This window comes from Lissotriton helveticus, chromosome 4_1, assembly GCF_964261635.1.
Source record: "Lissotriton helveticus chromosome 4_1, aLisHel1.1, whole genome shotgun sequence".
Taxonomy (NCBI): Eukaryota; Metazoa; Chordata; class Amphibia; order Caudata; family Salamandridae; genus Lissotriton; species Lissotriton helveticus.
This window is the reverse complement of record NC_136063.1, coordinates 414,713,334-414,735,140: the sequence shown is the minus strand read 5'-3', so window position 1 is coordinate 414,735,140 and position 21,807 is coordinate 414,713,334. Positions and strand designations below refer to the sequence as shown.

Here is a 21,807-nt window from a genome sequence, read left to right as displayed (position 1 = left end):
TGGCTAACCCTTCAGCACCTAAATACATTATTCTCATTGAACCTTTTAAACAAAGTATAAAGTTGTCTATCTTGGATTGCAGCAGTAAGAAATTATATATGTTTTAACACATAGTACTCATAAGCATAGCTTATAGTACTTAGGGATGTCAACTGCAACTGCATAGCCCTGTGCTCCAAAAACCAAAGTTATCAACCTCTAATAACAGTTCTCACTGTATTGTAGTGAACGGTCTGCACACATGGAACAGTTAGGGTGTAAGGTGAAGTTAAAACACTAGACATTTAATCTCTTTTCTTTTCGTAAATGTAAAGAAGACCGGACCCTAATGTTCAGTGGGAGGGAGTTCCAAATTCTAGGGGAACACATGGAAACAGATTGCTTCAGTGTCTTTTTTTCTTTTTTAATACAGGGATATCAAGAAGGAGAGTTTTCATTTTACTGGCCCAGAAATGGCATTTCTAGGCAAGATAGGGTGGAGAAACAGAGAAACGCAGGGACATTTTGTTTGAAAAGAGAAGCCATTTTTAATGTGATTAGGACTCCTGAAAGATGACCAAACTTTCTTGTGCCAATGGCTAGCCCAGCCACTGGGAGTAATGCTGCTTTGAGACGACCAGAAGTAATTAATTCATTCCTAAAAGCAATGAGATACCATAGTCCACACTTGATAGCAGAATGGTGAGAATCACATTATATTTAAACCTACTCACACTGATCTGCCCATCTTGAAGGTAAGAGGGGGTGCTGTGGCCAAATGGCCAGAGCTGTTGACTTTGGAACTGAGGACTCAGGTTTAAGCCTCTGAGTCATCCAGTGACACTGGGCGAATCACTTAATCTCAACATGCCTTAATAAAATCATATTAAAAATAATATCTGACCGTGTGTAATGTAATCTCAAGCTCATGTAAAGCCCTCTAATATTTCTTAGACCATATGTAAACTACATGCATGAGGTAAAAGTTACTCACTGGCTTTTAGGGGTTTAAAACATTTAAATATATTGCTATTGCCCTACTACTTTAGAAGGAGGGACTCCTCAGTAAAAGGAAAGTAAAACATGCTCACGACAGTCTTTTACAGTACAGTATAGCCAGCAATAGACTGCGAAATAACTATAGCTGGTTCCTCAGAAAGACCTAAGTAGATGACATAATGTACAGCAGTAACTACAGGGCTTTAAGTGTGTGTGTGTGGGGGGGGGGATGAGTCTGAGCACCCCCAGTTGTTTTTGGGGGGCCTAGAAAGGAGTCTCTAAGGGGCTCTATTTTCGGGCCTCTGGATTCTGAGAAAGAACTTATAGCCAGTTTCAGTGCGCTAGATGCAGGCAACTTGCCTTCTGGTGAGGCATGCATTCTTTATGGTGAAACAGATATCCAGAAACTGTGTTCAGAGTTTCAGCTGCCAGCAAGAGATACTACCCAAGCTTTTAGACTTTTCAAAGATTTTGGTGGAAAGAAAACCCCTGGAGCATTAAAAAAGTTAGTAGTTTGCATGGAAACCCTGCCAGCAAGTAATGCGGATTGCGAGAGAGGTTTCAGCGCAAAACTTAATTGCTTATTCAACAAGGGCCTCTCTTCTTGTAGAGACCATTTCTTCATGCTTATGGGTAAAACTCAATGGTCCTCCATTTTAAACATTTGACGCAAAGCTGTATGTAAAGAGTTGGCTCGCAAAAGGTAGAAGGTCTGTTGAAGAAAATTGTTGTGAGAAACCCCAGAAAATTAGACACAGTGAATATCTTCAAGGGTTTTGGGAAATCCTGCAATAGATTTCGAAGTGTTTGGTATTTTATGGCTCATACTTAATAAATATACCTTTTTGCCTATGTTATTATCCTTTGCTGGATGCGACTTCATTATTTTCTTAAGCACACAATGCTAGTTATCTTGATTTAGACCACGCCCCTACACGGATAAGCCACACCTCTTTAAGAAATCTGCCCGCCCCTTTTAGAGCACCCCCTGGTTTTTTACCCAATTAAAGCCCTTAGTAAAGCCTGACACTTTCTGGCAAGGGGGTCATAAGTCACTTTTTTAATATGAAGCAAAGCAATGGGCGATCCTAGATTTCAAAACAAAATAATTAATTTCTTGTAGGAATAGTTTTGTGCAGGAGGAATTTTCTGGTTGGGCCTGAAGACCAAATTATTTACCTTCAGTAATGTGGTCTCCGGTGGATACTCCACAGCAGCTCCTCACCTTAGATATGCCTTCCGGACCCAGACTGGATCCGGAGAGTTTTCTCAGGACTGCTTCCAAGAGCCAGCAGATTACCTTATGCAGCTCTGTGTCGGATCTGTCTCGCCCCTGAAGTGACATCGGAGCTGGATTTATGCGCCAAACCTGCAAGCTGATGTTCGTTTGCTTCTGTTCATGCTGTTGGATGCAATGCTTAACAATCGATCAGATGAGGGCGCTAGAGAGCCCACATCAAGATGGCCACATCTTAGTGCTGCTGGGCCGGCCAGAGACCATCATCCACCAATTATTTTGCATTCTGGCCCCGTGACTACCTGTTATGGGGAGATACCATTGGCAAACATCTGTGGGAGTTGAAATATCCCGCTATTGGGGCACTTTGTGAAACATCTGCGAAGACAGGCCGCCTCAGCTGCACTAGCAAAAGGGCTGCTGGGCGAAATCAGGACTCCAAGGGAAGGAGTTGATGGCAACGTTGGGGGAGTGTCTGGCTCTGTGCTAGCCGACGCAGTACTTGATCCCCCAGTGATTGACCTTGAATTCCCGGGGTCCGGGGATACAAGCCGCTTGAAGGAGAGTAGCACCAGATGCGGCAGAGGCTGGCCGCGATGTCTGCATGGGCCCTTGTGGTGTGCGCTGCAAGCTGCGATGGCACCGGATTTAAGGAGAGAGGACGGGTGGTGGTGACCTGCCTCTGCTGAGCAGTGGGGCCGCCAGAGACTGTCTCCGAATTCCTGGGACCCAGGAGTGCGGACCGCCGAGAAGATGATCACACCAGGGCATACCAGGTGTGACACCCGATCTGGACGTTGCCTGTTGTACTTGGTGGGCCGCATAGGCCCCAAACACAAGAAGCGGAGGAGAACAGCAGTGGACAGTTACACATGCATCATATTTCGAGGTGAGGCCCTAAAACAAACCAGGCTGCTGACTTTGACCCCGGGAGGAATTTTGGGCCAGGCGGAAGGTCAAGGAGGAGATGTTGGAGGTGTGCAGAAGCTCTGTGGTCCAACTACCTGTTGCAGTCTGCCTGCCCCCAGGGGCCCCATCCCAGCATACTTCGAGGCACCAGGGTCATTCCGGATCCACGAGGAGCTGCCTTGACTGGTGCACCATACAACACCCCTCTTCTGCGCCGGAGCTGCTGTGCTAGCCAGATGGGGTGCACAGCTTTCCGCTTCTACCACCGAAAGGCATCCCTGCTTTACTGCACGCTGCATGAACTGTTAACTAAGCATGGGCGTAAAATCCGTTCCGCTCGCGGATTTTCGGCAAATTCGCAATCCTCTCGCGAATTTGCCGAAAATTCGTAAATCCGTGCTAAGCGGATTTTTTGCTTGGTCGCACTTGCCAACTAGAATACTATACAATTTTGCGGCGCGCAGCGTTCACTTACCGTCATTCAGCGTTTGCAGAGTTGTTTTTCTCCATGTTTGCGTGTGCTGCGCCATTTTGGATCTTGCTGCGGGATCCCGCGGAAGTTTGTCGACGTCATCGCGGCTTGCCACCTTGCACAGCGAGAGTTTGGCAACGCGAGTACGTCATAAAGGCCCGTGATCACGCATCGCGGGAGTAAACACTTGCGAACACGTAGATGCGGCGGGCAGCGACAATCTCGCAATTGCGAGATTGCAAAATTTGCAATTTCGCACAAGAAATCCACCAGCAGGCAGCATAAACCTTGAAAATTATGATTTTTATCAGAATAACTCCTCAGGTTGACATTTGCCTGCACTTTTTTTTTGCAAGGAGTCCATTTTGGGGGGGGGGGGAGGAAGGAAGTGCCCCACAGTCTCCAACTTCCTGTTCCTGTCCAGCAGGCTCCTCCCAGTGCTTTCTTCATGTGCTGGTCACTTTGATTTGGATCTTGACCTGGAAGGGTTACTTTTTGTGGATGCTGCTGGATATTTGGATTTTTGCAAAACTGAAAGCACTCAGCAGGTGCAAACGTTCAATCTTATCATTAGTAGCCATTCCCTGTAGTGCTTCCTGAGGGGCCCCTTCAGAGTTCAGTTGCCTACTTGCAACTATTCTATGACCCTGCTCTGACCCTCACAGCAGGCTCAGAGAATAGCTACAAGTATACAACAAAGGTCCTGTTAAAAGAATTACACTGCAACAGAAAGCAATTACACATAAGGAAGCAGGTGCCAGCCTGGAAGTTCAAATTCAGTGACACATTAATCAGCCCCTAATTCATTCATGTCAGTTGAGGCAGGGCAGGTGTGCTGTTCCCCCCCAAAACAGTGATGAACTAGAGGGTGGCATGGGTGAGCCATGGGTGAGCCAGAGGGTGGCATGGGTGAGCCAGAGGGTGGCAGTGGTGAAACAGAGTGTGCTGTGATGAACCAGACGTAGAAACAACATGGTCGCGACCGTTGCTACCCGACAAGTAAGTTCGCGTTTGCGAACTGGTAAAAAACCCTTGCGAAATGGCAGAAACACTTGCGAACACACAAAAAAAAAAAAAAGAATCCACGAAATTCGCGAGAGTTCGCGGATTACGAATCCGTAAATACGCAATTTCACGGATTGCCAATTCGCAAAATCCGACCATGCTTACTGTTAACTGCCTGCCTGTGAATGCGTATCAAGAGAGAGAGAGAGGACCAGAAAGCTAGTCCTTATCCCCGAAGTTTATATATGATTTAAATCAAAAGGAGACTAGCTCATGTATTACGAATCAACTTAAAGTAAAGGACTTGAGTATGTTTCGTCATGGGGTAGGAACACCTGGTAAGTGTGTTCATGAAGCCCTCACCCACCAACCTAGTTGGTGGCATGCTTCATCATCGGGCCCACCCAGTGACACCTAGCGTGTCCCGGGTGTGCTTCAACGCCTGATTACAGCGGAGCAGGTATGTTGCTGAGTGTGCAGTGAAGAGTGTTATGGAAGTGATGTTAAAACTGCTTGGCGGGGGTCCCAGTACCCAAGGGTAAATTAAACTTTAATACCTGGGCCTCCGTCAGCGGTTAAAAATAAGGCTGTTGGATGTTAGAGGCGAGTTACGACCTCCCACATCCAGTGGTGGGTCTACATGTTTCAGCCAGTGCCTTATGAATATGCTGGCTTTCTTCAGGACCTATATTAAAAAGGTGAGTGTAATTAAACTAGTGGGTGTGTAATTCAGACTATGTGTGTACACGCCCTAAAGTGTTTATCTATGTGTGAGAGGGGGATTCCCTTCTCAAAAACACGCTAGTTTTAGCATTTTTTGGCCTCAAGGTTGAGAAGTGGCAAGGGGTTGACCAGATTTTCTGGGCAGAGCCTGCTCTGGACCTGTAGTGCCTCCTTCGCATACCCTTCGCATCGCCTGCCTATACCTACTGTGGGACCGCTACACAGCACACAATTGGGAAACAGACCGTAGCAAACTTCGCCTCACGTTTGAGGCAAAACTAACCACAAAACCCCCAGATGATGAACCTACAGACAGAGCAGAAAACTGCCTTTCCAAATGAGACTGTATTCACAGCAACGCTGCAAGCCATGCAACAGAGCCTGGCGTATATTGATGTGAAAATACACATTTTAATCTGCGCATTGACTACATAGCAGATAAGAACAAAAGTTACTTACCTGTAAACTGTGGTTCTCCAGTATTGGTGTCTTTCATAGATTCACATGCTTGAATATCCCCCGTCGTCGAAGTGGGAGTCCCACGGTACATAAAATAGCAGTAAAATATGCATGTATACATGAAAAATATTATAAATAAAAATATACATACATATAATATAATAAAATGTAAATTTCAAAAGTACCATAGAACATAATAGGCCCATTGAAAAGCCTAAGGGAGAACTCACTTTAGTAACATATTAGTGTCATTATGTGTTGGTTCACATTCCAGCCAATCAGGCTGTAGCCTCTTCTAGAACCTTCTCCTCAGAAGCCCAAGTCCTCAGATTTTCGAAGCACAAAGTAAGTAAAAGTGCCTGAGGAGAAGAGAGCCTCTGTGGGGAGGATGGGAGGGTCGCATGTGAATCTATGAAAGACACCAATACTGGAGAACCACAGTTTACAGGTAAGTAACTTTTGTTCTTCTCCAGTATTAGGGGTGTCTTTCATAGATTCACATGCTTGAATAAGAGTAGAAAGCAGTAGATCATCACATAAGTCATAAAGGTGACATACCGAAGCAAGTAAGGTAAACATATCAGTCAATATACAATGAATACCAAAATATTATTAGAAAGAGAAAACCTTTATGACTGGAGGCGGGTAGCAACAGAGGCTCACCTTTAATGGAAAAGATTCCGCAGCACCGCTTGACCTACTGCCGCATCCGCGGCGTCTGTTGATTGCAGGCAGTAGTGTTTCGTAAAAGTATGGCTGCTCGACCAAGTAGCAGCTCTGCAGATCTGCCTCAGGGGTACCCCCGCAAAAAGGGCAGCAGAAGTAGACACCGCTCTAGTTGAGTGAGCACGAACTGGAGCAGGAAGGGGCTTCCCAGCCCGTTGGTGGCAAAAGGATATGGTAGAGGATATCCACCTGGTTATGGTCTGTTTGGTAACAGGTTGTCCTTTGCAAATTGGACCATATGCCACAAACAATTGATCTGACTTTCTGAAAGTTGCAGTTAGCTGAATGTAAAATTTGAGACAACGTTTCACATCCAATGAGTGTAAAGACCGCTCAGCTGGAGTTTGCGGAGCAGGAAAGAAAGTCTTCAGGATTATAGGTTCGTTGAGATGAAAATCACTGGGAACCTTCGGGATGAATTTAGGATTAGTTCGCAATGTCACAGCCTCATTGGAGAATTGTAGAAAAGGAGGTTGTATGGTAAATGCCTGAATGTCACTGACACGCCTCGAGGATGTCAAGGCGAGTAAGAGAGCAACTTTCCATGTGAGAAATTTTAGACTCGCAGAGTGGATAGGTTCAAATGGAGGTAGAAGCAGTTGAGACAAAACCAAATTTAAGCACCAAGCAGGTGGAGGGCGACGGATAGGTGGAAACATCCTAAAAAGGCCCTTGAAAAATAGTTTTATGATTCTAGAGGAACATAGAGATGTAGAACCAACATGACGGAAGCGGGAAATCGCCGCCAGAAACACCTTCAGGGTTGAATGTGAAATCCCTGATCTCGCCAGGGATAAAAAGAAAGGCAATATCTGTTCAGGTTTTGCAGTCATGGGGTCCAAATCTTTAGTGCGGCACCAGACACAGAAACGCTTCCATTTTAACTGGTAGGTTCTAATGGTGGATGGAGCGCGAGCGCGCGCTAAAACCTCCCTGCAGTCCTCGTCGATATTCAGACGTGCAAATTCATTGTATTCCGGTTCCAGGCATGGAGTTGAAGGTATGCCGGATCTGGGTGACAGATTTGTCCCTGCTTCATCGTGAGGAGGTGAGGTAGAAGATGAAGCGGTATCGGGTCGGACTGTGAAAATAGAAGCAGGTCCGTGAACCATGGACGCCTCGGCCATTTGGGTGCAATCAGGAGGATGTGACAAGGTTGAAACCTCATCCTGTGTAACAGGCGAGGAATTAGAGGAAGTGGAGGGAAAGCGTAGATGAAGTCGTTCGACCAATTGATCGAAAATGCATTTCCGCTCGACTCTCTGTGGGGATGCCGACTTGCAAAGCGTAGGCATTTCTTGTTTGTAGCAGTCGCGAAAAGATCCATCTGCGGCTGGCCCCACCGCCGGAAGATGAAATCGACGGTTGGTTGGTTGAGTTCCCACTCGTGATTGTCTGACGACGCCCGGCTGAGTGAGTCCGCCAGAACATTGGCCACGCCCGGCACATGGATGGCTGTGAGATGAATTTGACGTTGAATCGCCCAATCCCATATTTATTGTGCCAGTCGCGAAAGTAGGAGAGACCTCGTGCCGCCCTGCTTGTTGAGGTAGTGCATGCTGGTGGTGTTGTCTGTCCTCACCAGCAGAGTATGTCCCTGCACTAACCTCTGAAAAGACTTTAGGGCCAAGAAGATCGCCATGAGTTCCAGGCGATTGATATGCCAAGCACGTTGGGTCGCCGTCCACTTCCCTTTCACAGACATGCCGTCGAGATGCGCTCCCCATCCCCCGAGAGAGGCGTCTGTTGTAAGCGTCAGAGTCGGAGGTTCGTTTTGGAATGAACGGCCCGCAGATATGTTTGGAGGGTGAGCCCACCACTCCAGCGCTTTCTGAATGCGAGGTGTAGGAAGGACTTTGTCCTTGAATGACCCTGACACCTGCTTCCACTGTTTGTCTAATTCCTCCTGTAGAGTCCTCATGTGCAATTTGCAATTGGGAATAAGCTGGATGCACGAGGAAGCCATGCCAAGGAATGATTTGAACATTCGGACAGAAACGTACAGTTTTGACTGTAGAAATTGCACCATCTTTACCATGCGGTCCTGTCTTTCTTGGGAAACTAACACTGTCCCTCGTCGAGAATCTAGCGAGGCTCCGAGAAAATCTCGCCTTTGCGACGGATGAAAGTGTGACTTCTGGCAATTGACTGAAAGGCCCAAAGTTCGGAAGAGAGAGACGCAGACCTGGGTGTGCTGCTCCATCAGCTGAAAAGTCTTGGCCTTGATGAGGCAGTCGTTCAGGTATGGATAAAATTGGACGCCTTGCAGACGCAGAAAGGCAGCTACCGGGGCCAAGATCTTGGTAAAGACCCTCTGCGCTGATCGAAGGCCGAATGGTAGGACTTTGAATTGAAAATGCAGCTGTCCGACTGTGAAGCGTAGATACTTCCTGTGTCTGGGGTGAATTGGCACATGGAAATATGCGTCTTGGAGGTCGATCGTTGAAAAGAATTCCCTTGGATTGAGATAATTTAGAATTTGAAGCAGAGTTAACATCTGAAAAGTTTTCGAAATTATAAATTTGTTCAGGGCCCGTAAACCCAAAATTGGACGCCATTCCCCTGATTTTTTCTTTACTAAGAAGAATCGGGAATAGAACCCCTTGCCGCGTTGACCTTGCGGCACTACCTCAATGGCTCCTTTTTTGATCATCAATTTTACCTGGGCCAAAAGTTCTTTGAGATGGGGAGAGGGTGGCCCCGAAGGTGGACGAGTGGGAGGGAATTTTGTAAACTCCAGGGTATGTCCCTTGGAGATAACGTCCAGGACCCATCGGTCGGAGGTGATTTCAGACCATTTGCAAAAGTACTTTGAGATGCGACCTCCAAGATTTACAGTCGGCAGAAGAAAGGAACTGAGACTGTCACTGCTTTTTGTTGTTTGAGCCACCTCTATATGTTGTTTTTCCTTGGTATGGTCTGGTGTTGAACTGACGATTTTGGGATTGGAAGGAACCTCTCTGCCGGTTATCGTTGTAGGTGTTGTACGAACGATATTGACCTGATCCACGAAAAGTAGAGGAACCTCCGCCTCTACCTCGTGCCCCCCGAAAGGGCCGCTTCTTGTACTGGAGGGTAGCTAAAGACTTTGCAGTGTCGGTGTCCTTTTTTTATCGCCTCAAGGGCATCATCAACATGTTTGCCAAACAACAATTCTCCGTCGTACGGCAATTCCAGGACTCTTGCCTGTACCTCTGGGCGGAAGGTGGTAGACTTCAACCAGCCTTGACGCCTCAAGACTGCAGCCCCAGCCAATTGACGAAAACCCGTGGAGGAAATGTCAAGTGCGCAATCAATCATTTAGGATGAAATTAACTTCCCCTCTTGTATAATGGTCTACGCTTCTGCACGGATGGCATCAGGTAGATGAGGAATCAGTGCGGCAACCTCGGACCACATCTGGCGGTCGCAACGGCCCAAAATAGCCAAAGTTTTAGCCGCCCTTGTAGGAGAGTGGGGTCTGCAATCCTATGGTCACCCCAGATTTCCGCTTTTTGATTCACTGGTTTACGACTTTCCCTGGCTGTGGGCCTGCTAATCAGACCCACAGCCTAGCTGTTCTCTCTCTAAATTGACAACCATGTACTTTAGGTGCATTTACCAACTGGTACTGGGCCACCTTATCAGTCCCTGTACCCAGGGCAGAGGTGTACCCAGGGCCTACCAGGGGCTGAAGCATGTATTATGCCACCCCTGGCTGGCCATCTAAATCTGACACAACTGGCTGCATGACAGCTGGGGCAAGGTGGTGTAAACACCCTTTGCTGTAGATATAGTATACCTATATCTAACCCTAAAATGGACACATATTCCTATCAGTCACTCCTATGGAAGGCCTTATCAATCCTGAAGGCAGAGTGCTTGGAATTATGTGAGATGGTGCTCTGGCATGAGCTGAGCCCATTTGCAGCTTGCGGAACCAAGTCCTAATAGCTGTTCCATGATAACGCTATACCTTATACTCTTAAGTGCATTATCAACCTCGCGGTTAAATGCTAACTCTGGTATAACATTATCAAAACATGTCGAGTAAGGTGTCCTCCGATTTGGAATACTACCCCCTCGCCAATTCCGGCGTTGGGGGTAGCATTCCACCCTTCTAGAGGGACACGACATGTATGTAACTGTGAACCCCGGTTAAAGTTAACTCGAGCCTCAGCATCACAAAATGGATGCTGCCACCACAGACACAAGTCTGACCTCCTGCTGCTGGGAGTCCTTCCAGCGAGGATGGCTTGGACAAAGGGTTTCCTGCCTTGGGAGGTGCTAGCACCACCCCAGACAGGATTTTGTGTATTGAGGTAGGGAGGCCTGAAAGGAATGAGACATGCCTGGGGCACACAAGGTGCCCTGTGCATACACCGGTTCAAACCAGTTGCTGGGGCATCCCTGCCCCAGCTCTGGCGGGAAACCGGACAAAGGATAGGGGGTGTAGCCACCCCCCTTCCTGGTCCCACCCAGGGGAGGGACCTAGTCAGTAGTGCAGCCCCCTTTAGGAGAATAAAGGTAGGAGCTGGTCCCATTCCAAATTAGATTATCCTGAACTATTCAACAAGAAGAAACTCTGGCCTTCGACGTTCTGCTCCACAGAAGACTGAAGAATCTCCCTTGTGGACAAGGAGTGTCCACCCTGCAACTGCAGGCACCATCAAGCTTCCAGCGGCTTCACTTTGTCGTCTTCCCTCGAGGATCCAGACTTCAGAGCCCGACGAGACCCGGATTCCCAGACCTCTCCGACCTCTCCCTACATCTGCAGCAAAGCTGAGACCCGTGGGTGCGACGAGACACGTGGGACCGGCCATCTTGAACAAACCTGCACTTCGCTTCCAGCACGACTCCCGAGGTAACCTCGACCAAGTGCTTTGGGGACTGAGAAGCCCCAACCCCGAGCAGCCCCTGCACCGAAGATCAGCCCTCCAGCTTCCACGAGATCTGCGTGGGGCCCTTCTGCTTGTTTGCTGCTCAACGCGTTTTCTGGTCACTTGCCGGCTGGCTAGTGGCCTCCTAGACGACGAACCTTTGAATCTTCACTGCTGGTCTGGTTGCTCCAGACTGGCCCTTGCTCCCTTCCAAAAGAGGGGCACCCCGGACTCTCCTAGTCCGCACCAGACGCTTTCTTCACTCACCGTGTGGGTTGCCTTTGCCAAGGCCTGTTGAGTCCAATCCCGGATCCGACACCGCCGACAGCGAGAGCCTGAGTGGGACAGCTCGTGCCTCCATCCTGGTCGTCGAAGACACCTCCTGGTCCACGTGGCTGCAGAGTCAAGCGTCCACTCTTCACCTGATCGCGACGACGACATCTGGTTCCTTCCTGGTTCCACTCCAGTCACTGGCTAGTGAATGTGAACATTGTCCCCTCTGCTTTCAGGTCTCCTTCTTCAACAATCCACCCTTGGATTGCACCGGACATCTTCCTCCTGGTCGCCTGCAGCATCTTTTCTTTCAGGCTTCAATGACTTCAATGCGAGAACCCGACGCACTTTGTCACCTATGCACCCGCAGCCCGTGGGTGAGGTAACAAGAGCATTTCGGTGCTCAAGGGTAGTTTAACTGTCCTAGTGTCCAGTTCCACAGTCGTTTTAGTCCTACCTAGTCAGGATTGTCCGTACTCCCCTTTAACTTGAACTGTACTGTCCATAGACGTTGTTACCCATCTCGCGTGTGAGTTCACACTCTGCACACGCGTTCCGTGGGCCTCCTATTACTTACCTGAAGTTAGTATAGCGTGGTCCCATCGATCCTACAGCCTCTGGACAGCTCCATTCCTTTTATCGACTTTCACATTCCACTTACTGAGTATATGGTTTGTCGTGCCCCTAGGGCACCATTGTAAAATTGTGCAACTTGTAGTATTTTTCGTAAGAGATTGTCATGTGCTTAGCCCTCTGACCTCCATAAAGAGTTCAGAGGTGTTGTTATTAATAAATATACTGTTTATTTTCATAACAACCTGTGTGGTGCCCTTTCACTTGGTATTCAAGGGGTTATATTGTGGTAAAACAGCTGGCTTCACATGCCAAAAGAGTTTAGCCTAAGACTGCTTTGTCCATGCTACCATTAGGATAGCTGGTCTATAAGGTTGACTTACAACCAATCACCATAAGGGTTGTTTGGACTGATACAAGGTGATCACTAGAACTAGTGAGCATCATATATCAGGCCAACTTCTCATAGCCCTCACAGTAGTAGCCGCCATGGTTGTAAATTTCTTTCCTATAGAGTCCAACTTGCGGCCTTCCTGATCAGGAGGAGACGTGAGTGGTGTAGCAGGATTGAGTGATCTTTTCTGTGCTGCCTGAGTTATAACCGAATCTGCTTTCGGTTGTGACACCAAACAGGCCGGGGAAGACGCCGGAGCCTTATATTTTCTGTCCAATCTGGGAAAAACTGCAGGTACAGAATTTGGACGTTCCATTAATTTAAGGCCTTCCTGCCAAATATAATCAACGATTGGTATTGTGTGGGATTGCCTTTGTAATAGGTCCTTAAAATCATACAAGAAGCATTCACTTTCATGTTGATGTTTTTCGACCGTGAGATGAAAACGTTTTGCAGCACGGATCATCAAATTGTGGAAATTTGCAATGTCCACTGGAGGCGATGCTAGAGGTGAGGTGGGCGGAGTGGAAGGTGTTTGAGCCCTGTAATTGTCCCACTCATTCATATCGACGTCATTGTCGTCGTCATCAGTATTGTGAGGATCAGAATCCTCGTCACCGGTGTCAGGACGAGTACCCCCCGGTGACGCGGGTGGAACTGGTGCAGGTGCCCGAGGAAGTTGAGGTTGAGGCTGTGGAGGAGGTGGTGGTGGTGCTGGAGAGGCAGGTGTAGAAGGAGGAAACCTGCGGTTATAGTCATCTAGCATGTGCTGTAGGTTCGTGACCAAAGATAAAGGTATCTGTGTAACTGGTTCCGAAGTAACTGGTTCTGATTCATCAACAGGAAATAATTCGTTCCCATCTTCGACGTTATCCACTTCATCACCTCATCACTATACTCCTGGCACTTAATGTGCAAATCAGATGGAATGGATGCCTGTTTAAATAGTTCTTCCACCTCTGAATCGTTTCCGGATTCTTCCTCACCAGACAAACAATTGATCTGGGAGATGAGTTCCACTTCTCACTGGACTCAGTTGAATGAGAGGTACTCTACTCAAAGAAGAAGCAGTAACCACTGTATAGATGGCAGCTGTTTTTGGTAAAGGTTGATGAGACGTCAACAAGCCCGTTGACGTAAATGTGGCAGTGTTAGAATCAACCTGAGGCGTTTGCGTCGTCGCCATAGAGGTAATCGGCGCTGAAATTGAAGGTTTTTTTCTTCGTCGACGAAGATTTCTTGTCCGTCGACGGAGCCGTCGACGAGATTGGAGCCTTAATCGTCGACGATGGTGTAGACGTCGACGGGATGACAGCCGTCGACGAAGCCGCCGCCGATGTTATGATGGTCGTCGACGGAGGCGCCGTTGACGAGACAATCGTCGACGATGATGGTCCCGTCGACGAGCTGCTTCTAGATGACTTGATCTTCGTCGACGGTGTTCGCGTCGACGAGGGAAGCGTCGACGATGACTTCGTCGTCGACGGTTTCGCTTTGGCGCTCGTCGACGAGATCTTCACAATAGAAGTGATGGGTCTCACCTTCTGGGCCGCTGACGGCGAGGTGATCGTCGTCAACGTAGCGCTGGTCGACATTGTAACCTCTACGTCGACGACGACATGTACTGTCACTGACTTCGTCGTCGCTGAAGACGTCGACGGACGCGTCGACGAGCCCGTTGACGAGCCAATGCCAGATTTTGAAATGGAAGGCAAGGCTTTGGGCGCAGACGTCAGAGAACCAGGTCCCGTAGACGTGCCCTGAAGCAAATCCTGTGGGGAGACAATCCTGGAGGACTCCAACAGTCTACTTTTCTTCAGAAAAGGAGATGGAACCTCAGTCTCAGACCCACGCTTCTGAGAGGATTTAGAAATACCAGATGATAAACTTTCTATGTCAGAAACCACAGACTCTGAAGTCTTCAACTTCTGTAGCCACAGAAAGAGACGGGCCTCTCTATGCCTCAGAGTCTTGGGAGGGAAAGTTCGACAGTACTTACAGTTTTTCACCTCGTGGTCTGGGTAGAGACAGTAAATGCATTTACTGTGTGGATCCTCATGGAAAAGGCGCAGTTTACCACAGGAAGGGCAGGCTTTAAATAAAGAGTTCTTATTTGAAGACATTTTCTGATGAAAAAACAGTTATGAGAGTTGAAGAAAACTGAGCAGAGCTCAAGGAGACTCCCTTCACACGACGTGCGGTAGAAAATCTGAGGGACTTGGGCTTCTGAGGAGAAGGTTCTAGAGGAGGCTACAGCCTGATTGGCTGGAATGTGAACCAACACATAATGACACTAATATGTTGCTAAAGTGAGTTCTCCCTTAGGCTTTTCAATGGGCCTATTATGTGCTATGGTACTTTTAAAATTTACATTTTATTAATGTATATTTTTATTTATAATATTTTTCATGTATACATGCATATTTTACTGCTATTTTATGTACCGTGGGACTCCCACTTCGACGACTGGGGATATTCAAGCATGTGAATCTATGAAAGACACCCCTAATACTGGAGAAACTGCACACATCACGTTGGTGGAGCAACACATATCTGCAGCAGAAGATGGCTTGAAAATGGAGTTGAGTAAGAGCTTGGACATGGAAAAAGCGCTGCAGTGATCCAAGCCAGAAACAAAGACCTGGAAGAGGGGTCCTGCCGAAACTAACGAATCACATGAATCAAATAACACGGATACTGGGTAGAACAGTATATGGAGACTGTGCTGACCTTTCTTTGGCTCAGATAACCTCTCTAGCCTTCTGGTGGAGGAGCAGGCCTACCGCTCTCTCATGGCACGTCCACCTCCCATAGCCCCTCCACACTCCCTTCATAGAGAAGGTTTGAAATTACTAGCCCGAGGAAAGAAAGACATCACTTACCAGGGCAACAACGTCGCCTTCCTCCCAGATTTCATAGCAGCAGTGCAAGGGTCCTGCAGGGAATTTCTACTTCAGGCTACAGCTGCAAAAGGCGGGAATAGTCTATGCCATGCACTACCCAGCGCACCTCCTCATTGAACACCACGGACACCAGAAAATATTCATGACCCCCAACGCGGCACCGGAGCACCTAAAAACACTCTCTACTAATCTAGGGGATACACCAGACTCCGCCATGGATTTTTTTTTTTTTAAACATTTTTTGGGGCATTTATAGTTTACAATAACAAAATGAGTCGGGATACATTCAGTTGGATTGCATGTGATATTAGGATCTGAGGCTAAGTGGTTGCCATACAGAACGGGGGCACAAAAACTGGGGAAATGTTCATGGAATTTCTGGGTACAAACAACAGGTGAGGTATCATGGCGTTGTGTGTCTCACTAATCAATACATCTGTGTGCTGTTAGGTATGAGGGGAACAATGCGGTCCGTCCAGCTCCAACATTTAGCCATCTAATGGGGCGTGATGTGTGGTGTTACTAACAATCATCATTACGAGTGTGCTGCCGGGGGAGATCCGGTATGTGCATTTGCGGTCTGAACCTGTGATTTTGGGTTCTCCGGTATGTGCGTGCAATCATCTGGGTCATCACCATGTGGTGACTGCTTGAAGCAGTGCAATAAAAGGGCCCACTCCATTGAGATGGGGTGCTTACATATCCCTTTCACCTCCTTCTCCCGTAATGTTTCTTCCTCTGCTGCAGCCCATTTGTGTATTGCTCCCACCCATGCCGCGAGCTGGGGACCCCTGGGGGATCCCCAGTGCATGGCTGTACTTAGTTTAGCTAGTAAAACGGCTAGTGAGATAAATCTAATGTGCACTTTGTATTGTTTCTGTTTCCAGAAAATACCTAGTGCGCTGGCTTCCCTTGTGATTAAGTGTGTAAGCCCTGTGAGAACTCCCAGCAAGTCGTGAATATTTAGCCAACATGGTCGTATTGTGGGGCAGGTCCAAAATATGTGATAGAAATCTACTTCCTGTGATTTGCATCTAGGGCAGAGGAACTGGGTGTCTGGGTAAAAAATGACCGGTTGTGTATTTGGCTCTCCCGTCAAGTGGTTGTGAAAGATCGATAACTCTCAAGGAGTTGGCGGTGAAGTAGGAACTGGCCAGGGGGGAGATTATAGTCGTCCATAAGGCGTTGGAACGGACTCCGCTGTCCGTCCTCGAATAGTGACTGCATTTCAGTAATGCCACAGTCCGTCCATGTGGTAAGCATGTTAGGGGTGTAATAGTTATCGTGTTTGGGCCATCCGACCAGCGGGAACATAGGAGAGTATGGAGGTTTCCCTGGTGACATGCAGTGTATCCGATGCATACATCTGCATGCCACTGCTACTTGTAAGGACTACGTACGTCTTGGTTTAGTGCCTGGTAGTAATAGGCGGTGGAGTTCTGGAATAGGCACCCGTCCAGTCATGGTGTGAGTCTCGTCTGTGTGCCTGCCTGCCGTCCAGTAGGATATCCACTGTAGTTGTGCCACTAGGAAATAGGATTCAAAGGATGGGGCAACCAGTCCTACCTGTGTGGTGGGTAATTCTAGTTTCTTTAATGCTATTCTAGGTCTGTTAGGACCCCAAATTAGCGTACTAAGAAGCGAGTCTAAGTCTCGGAAGAAGGTTCTGGTGGCATTAACGGTAATTTCATGAAGTGGTATAGCAACCGCTGGACTATTATAATTTTTGCAAGGGCCACCCGGCCGATCGGGGATAATGGGAGGCTCTTGCAGAATCCGATCGCCGACGCCAGCCAGAGCCTTACGGTGATTACCTTCTAATATGTCGGTCGGGGAATGGTAGAGGTGGATCCCGAGGTGTCGGGAAGCTTCCGTGCTCCAGGCCACTTTCTGGTCGCCTAACCAAATGTCCCGGGGGGGAAGGTTCGGATATAGTGGGTACACTGTGGATTTATCCCAATTCACTTTCTGCCCGGAGGCTTCCGCAAATTCTGTCAGTGTTACCTAAATTGGATCCTCGGTGATGCCTCTTATATATAGTAAAAGGTCGTCGACATACATGGAGATGCTGTGTATGGTGTCTGATATGGGAATGCCCCAGTTTTCCCCTTCTTGTCGCAAACGTATAGCTAGGGGTTAGACTGTGAGGGCTAAGAGTCGAGGCGATAGTGGGCAGCCTTGCCTCGTGCCTCCTTGTACCACAAATTCCGCTGAGATGTACCGTCCTATGCGGATACGCGAGGTGAGTTTGGTGTATAAGAGTTGTGTGTACGCTAAGAGAATGGGACAAAGTCCTGCTCGTTGTAGGACCGAGAAGAGATACTGCCATGTGAGGGTATAAAAGGCCTTCTCGAGGTCTAAGATAAGGCAGGCTGCCAGGGGATGTGTGTCACCCACCTGGTCTTGAACGTGGAATATTCGACATATATTCTGGGATATTTTTCTTCCTGGGACAAAACCACATTGATCTGGGTGGACCAGGGGTCGTATAATTTGTGTGTATCTATCCAATAAGATCTTCCCAAGGAGCTTACAGTCGGCGGAGAGGAACGTGATGGGGCGATAGGAGGCCATCTGTTGTGGGTCGCGGTTTGGTTTCAGGAAGGTCACGATAACGGATTCCTGGAGGGATCTCGGCAACTCTCCCTGTTCCAGTGCGGTCGCAAACATCGCTACTAATCAGGGAACCAGGAGGGGGAGAAGGTTGTGTAATATTCTAGGGGGAGCCCATCTAGTCCCGGTGCTTTGTTACAAGCTAGGGCATGCAGGGCTTGGGTAATGTCAGCAGATTGTATCTCAGCATCTAAAGTTGTCCTGTCTGCCTTCGAAATTTGGGGGGATCGTCAAGGGGTCCAGAAAACGATCGAGTATGACCTGCTTGGCCTATGTGGGATGGAGTAGAACAAATACAGCAGAGTCTGTGGGTGCTTTAGTCTCCATGCATCTGCGAGTGCCCATTGTGTGACCGGGAAGGGGGGGCGGGGGCGGGGGGGGGCAGCGTTCCAAGGTGAGGCCTAATGTGCAATTGTAGTCTCCCCCCAAGATCCATGGTATGGAGGCAAATTGGGCTAGAATTCCAGTGAGGCGGTCCCAAAACTTGTCTTGCTCTACATTCGGGGCGTATATGCTACCCAGGAGTACTGATTGTCCATCTAGGAGACCCTCTAGTAGGGCGTATCTACCCTCTTTGTCCACCACCCGTTTGAGCTCCTGAAATAGAGTACCCGGTCGAACCCAAATCAGTGCCCCGCATGCCTATGCGGAATATGCCATGGCACATATGGTTCCACGCCATTTGGTCTGAAGTTAGCCTATCTCTGTAGAGGTGTGATGTGTCTCCTGTAAGAACGTATTCCGAATATTGTGGCGTTTTGCATACGAGTATACAGGATAACATTTGCTCGGTGTATGGAGGCCTCTGGCGTTGAGTGTAAGGATGCGGATGTCAGTGTGCTGACTGGTTATAGCCATGTGGTGATATCAGTGCGCACCAGAAGGGGGGCAAATATCTGCCGGAGCATAGTGTCCAACAATTCCCTAGCAGGGGGAGGTACATATGTAACCCCTAATGTCACCCATACTTGTGTTTCGGGTACCCTGTTGTGTACAGTTCCATGAGGGGGGTTGGACGCTGCGGACCCGGGGTATTAAACTGCAAAACTGGGGTCAGGAAACAGTCCCAATACCGAGGACCCATCGCTGAGAACGATACGTCCAAACTGGCTCTCTCAAAAGAGGAGAGTATAACAATGTGTGGTGGGGGTGGCAGTGTGTATGTACGAGGCAGTTCTCTGATCAGGCCTTTGTAGGATCAATGGGCGTCGTCCGGGGAGCGCTAGGACATAGCTATGTTGCGTGCGCTCAGTGGATGAGTCCAAGTTGCAACGGCCCTTACTGAATTCTCAGTGAAATCATCAAGAGGGTGTACAGTTGTCCATCCAGAATGGCGTCCGCCGTCTGGGGAGTGACATGGGGAAGTGTAATGGAGTCCACTCCACACAGCGTCCCGTCGCTGTCGTTCTCTCCTTCTGACGAAGGTGTGAGGGGGGTCAGTCTATATCCTCTGCAAGGGGGGATGCCTGTAGATCGATCACCGCCTGTAGGGCCCCCCGTCGTTCCTTCACAATTTGTTCCAAGTCCGGAGAGTCTTGAGTGCGTGTCCCAGACACTTTATTTGCCCGCCACATTATTGTTTCGAGTTGCGTCTCCTGGTACATGGCGTTTTGAGAGTGGGGCCTCATGTGGTCTCAGCCCTGGATTGCTGCGTGCAGTGTTGATCCTCCCATTCATGCGCTTCTTTGGCTGTAGTGAAAAAGATAGCGGAGCCATTATGAGGACATTGAGGCGAGTTGGGAAGAGCAGGGAGTATTGTAAATTGTTTGCCCGCAATTGGTGTTTCTCGTCCAGAAACTACGACATTTGTTGTTGCACTGCTCGTGCGTAATCAGGTAATATCATCTGTTTATTTTCCACGTGTAGTGGGCTTGCTAGTCTGGCTGCTCGCAGTACCGCATTCCTTTCTCCTGGGCTGCTCTAAATTTTCCTGCCTGTTTTCCTGCCGAAAAGGAGGGGAGACAGGAAGGGGGCCTGCTCCTGATCGCAGGAGAGGCTGGGGTCGCATTACAAAGGCGGCAAGGCCTTCTACGCTCCCCTGTCTTCCTGTCCTGGGGGAAGTGTGACCACCTCTGCCCAGGAAAGGCTTTGTTTCTGGGCTCAGGGAGCAAAGGCTCCCACCCCAGGGGTCCAGAAACATGTGGTGGCAGGCTGGTGTGTACCAGACAGGGAACCCACCAGAGGTTGCTCGTTTTTCAGGGGGCATCTCTAAGATGCGCTCTGAGTGCATTGTATAATACATTCCACACTGGCATCAGTGTGGGTTAATTATGCTGAGAAGTTTGATACCAAACTTTCCAGAATTCAGTAAAGCCATTATGGTGCTGTAGAGTTCGTAATGACAAACTCCCAGACCATATACTCTTGTATGGCTTTACTGCACTTACAATGTCTATGAATGGGCTTAGACACTGTAGGGTCTCATGCACAAAGTCACACCCCATTGCAGACCTTCATATACTTCTTTCACTGTGCCGTGCTACGAGTAGTATTCCCTCAATTCCCGGGTGAACCCCCGATCTCCTTGCACTACATACACTGCTGACTAGTACCACTCGTAAAGTGCTCCATACTAAGTTATATATCTCTGTAAATAAGCATCTGGCAGAATTCTCCACAGTTCTGATTTCTACAAAAAACCAATTACTGTTACCCATCTATCTAGTTATCTCATGACCCGATTGATCGTCATTTGACTTCTGTTTCGGTAATTAGGTGAGAACTCTGCCCGGGTATTCTCCCCTCTCGATCGGCAGTCGCTAGATGTACAACTAGATACATGGGTAACAGTAATTGTTTTTTTGGAGAAATCGGAACCGTGGAGAACACTGCCTGATCCTTATTTAATGGGCTAAGTTGGTTACTTATTATATGACCGTAAGGCTGAATTGCTATATACTGAAGCAAGTCTTACTGCAATCATCCCTTCTGAGATTCATTCTAACCCTGGTGAGTCGGGAAGCTGCTTATCACCTGTGCCTTTAAAAATATATATAGATATATATATTCATGGAGGATTAATACAATTGTATTCAACTTATGTATTTAGGATATCCCACGTACTGAGGGCTGCCTGATCCTTTGGAAGGTACGCAACTCTCTGAAACTAACTACTGATGTTTGGATGATTGAACATTATGGCGCCTTTTGGCATACATTGAAGTGCCTTGGGTAAGCTCAGGTCATCACTATTAATTTGAAGCCCACACATTTAATTACAGCCTCACTAATCCCATATCATACTCGCAGTCCCCAGAATTCCTGTCCTGAAGAGACCCCGATACCCTTAGAGGGTCGAAACGTCGCCGACAAGCAATAAAGGATAGTCTGAAGAACACTAGAACACACTCTAGGACCTTATGATTTGTTCAGAATCCCTAAAGGACATCCTTTCAACTCCCTCTTTTAAAACAGTCACTTTAGCTGTATTCACTTGCTGGTATGGGGTCACATTGTCTTTTCATAAGTATGTAAATAGAGTTAATATACAGTGTAGTTTGTGAGTGTATAGTTTTTTCTTATTCATTTTGTAATTGCAAATAAATATCACCCACTTTGGCTGAAGTGAGTGTTGAAAATAATTTCTGTTGGGCTGTTTCTCTCCAGTCATGTGTTTCTCTCCAGTCATAGTTTAAAGGGGACTTTAAATAATGGGAACTATTTTGAATACATTGACTCATTTG

General features: G+C 47.9%; 1 protein-coding gene across 2 annotated transcripts in view; it reads right to left on the bottom strand.

The window, feature by feature from the left end:
- The window catches only part of RNF19A (ring finger protein 19A, RBR E3 ubiquitin protein ligase), a 342,060-nt gene that overhangs the window by 198,112 nt on the left and 122,141 nt on the right, over nt 1-21,807 (bottom strand). The gene's annotated exons all lie outside the window — the stretch shown is intronic.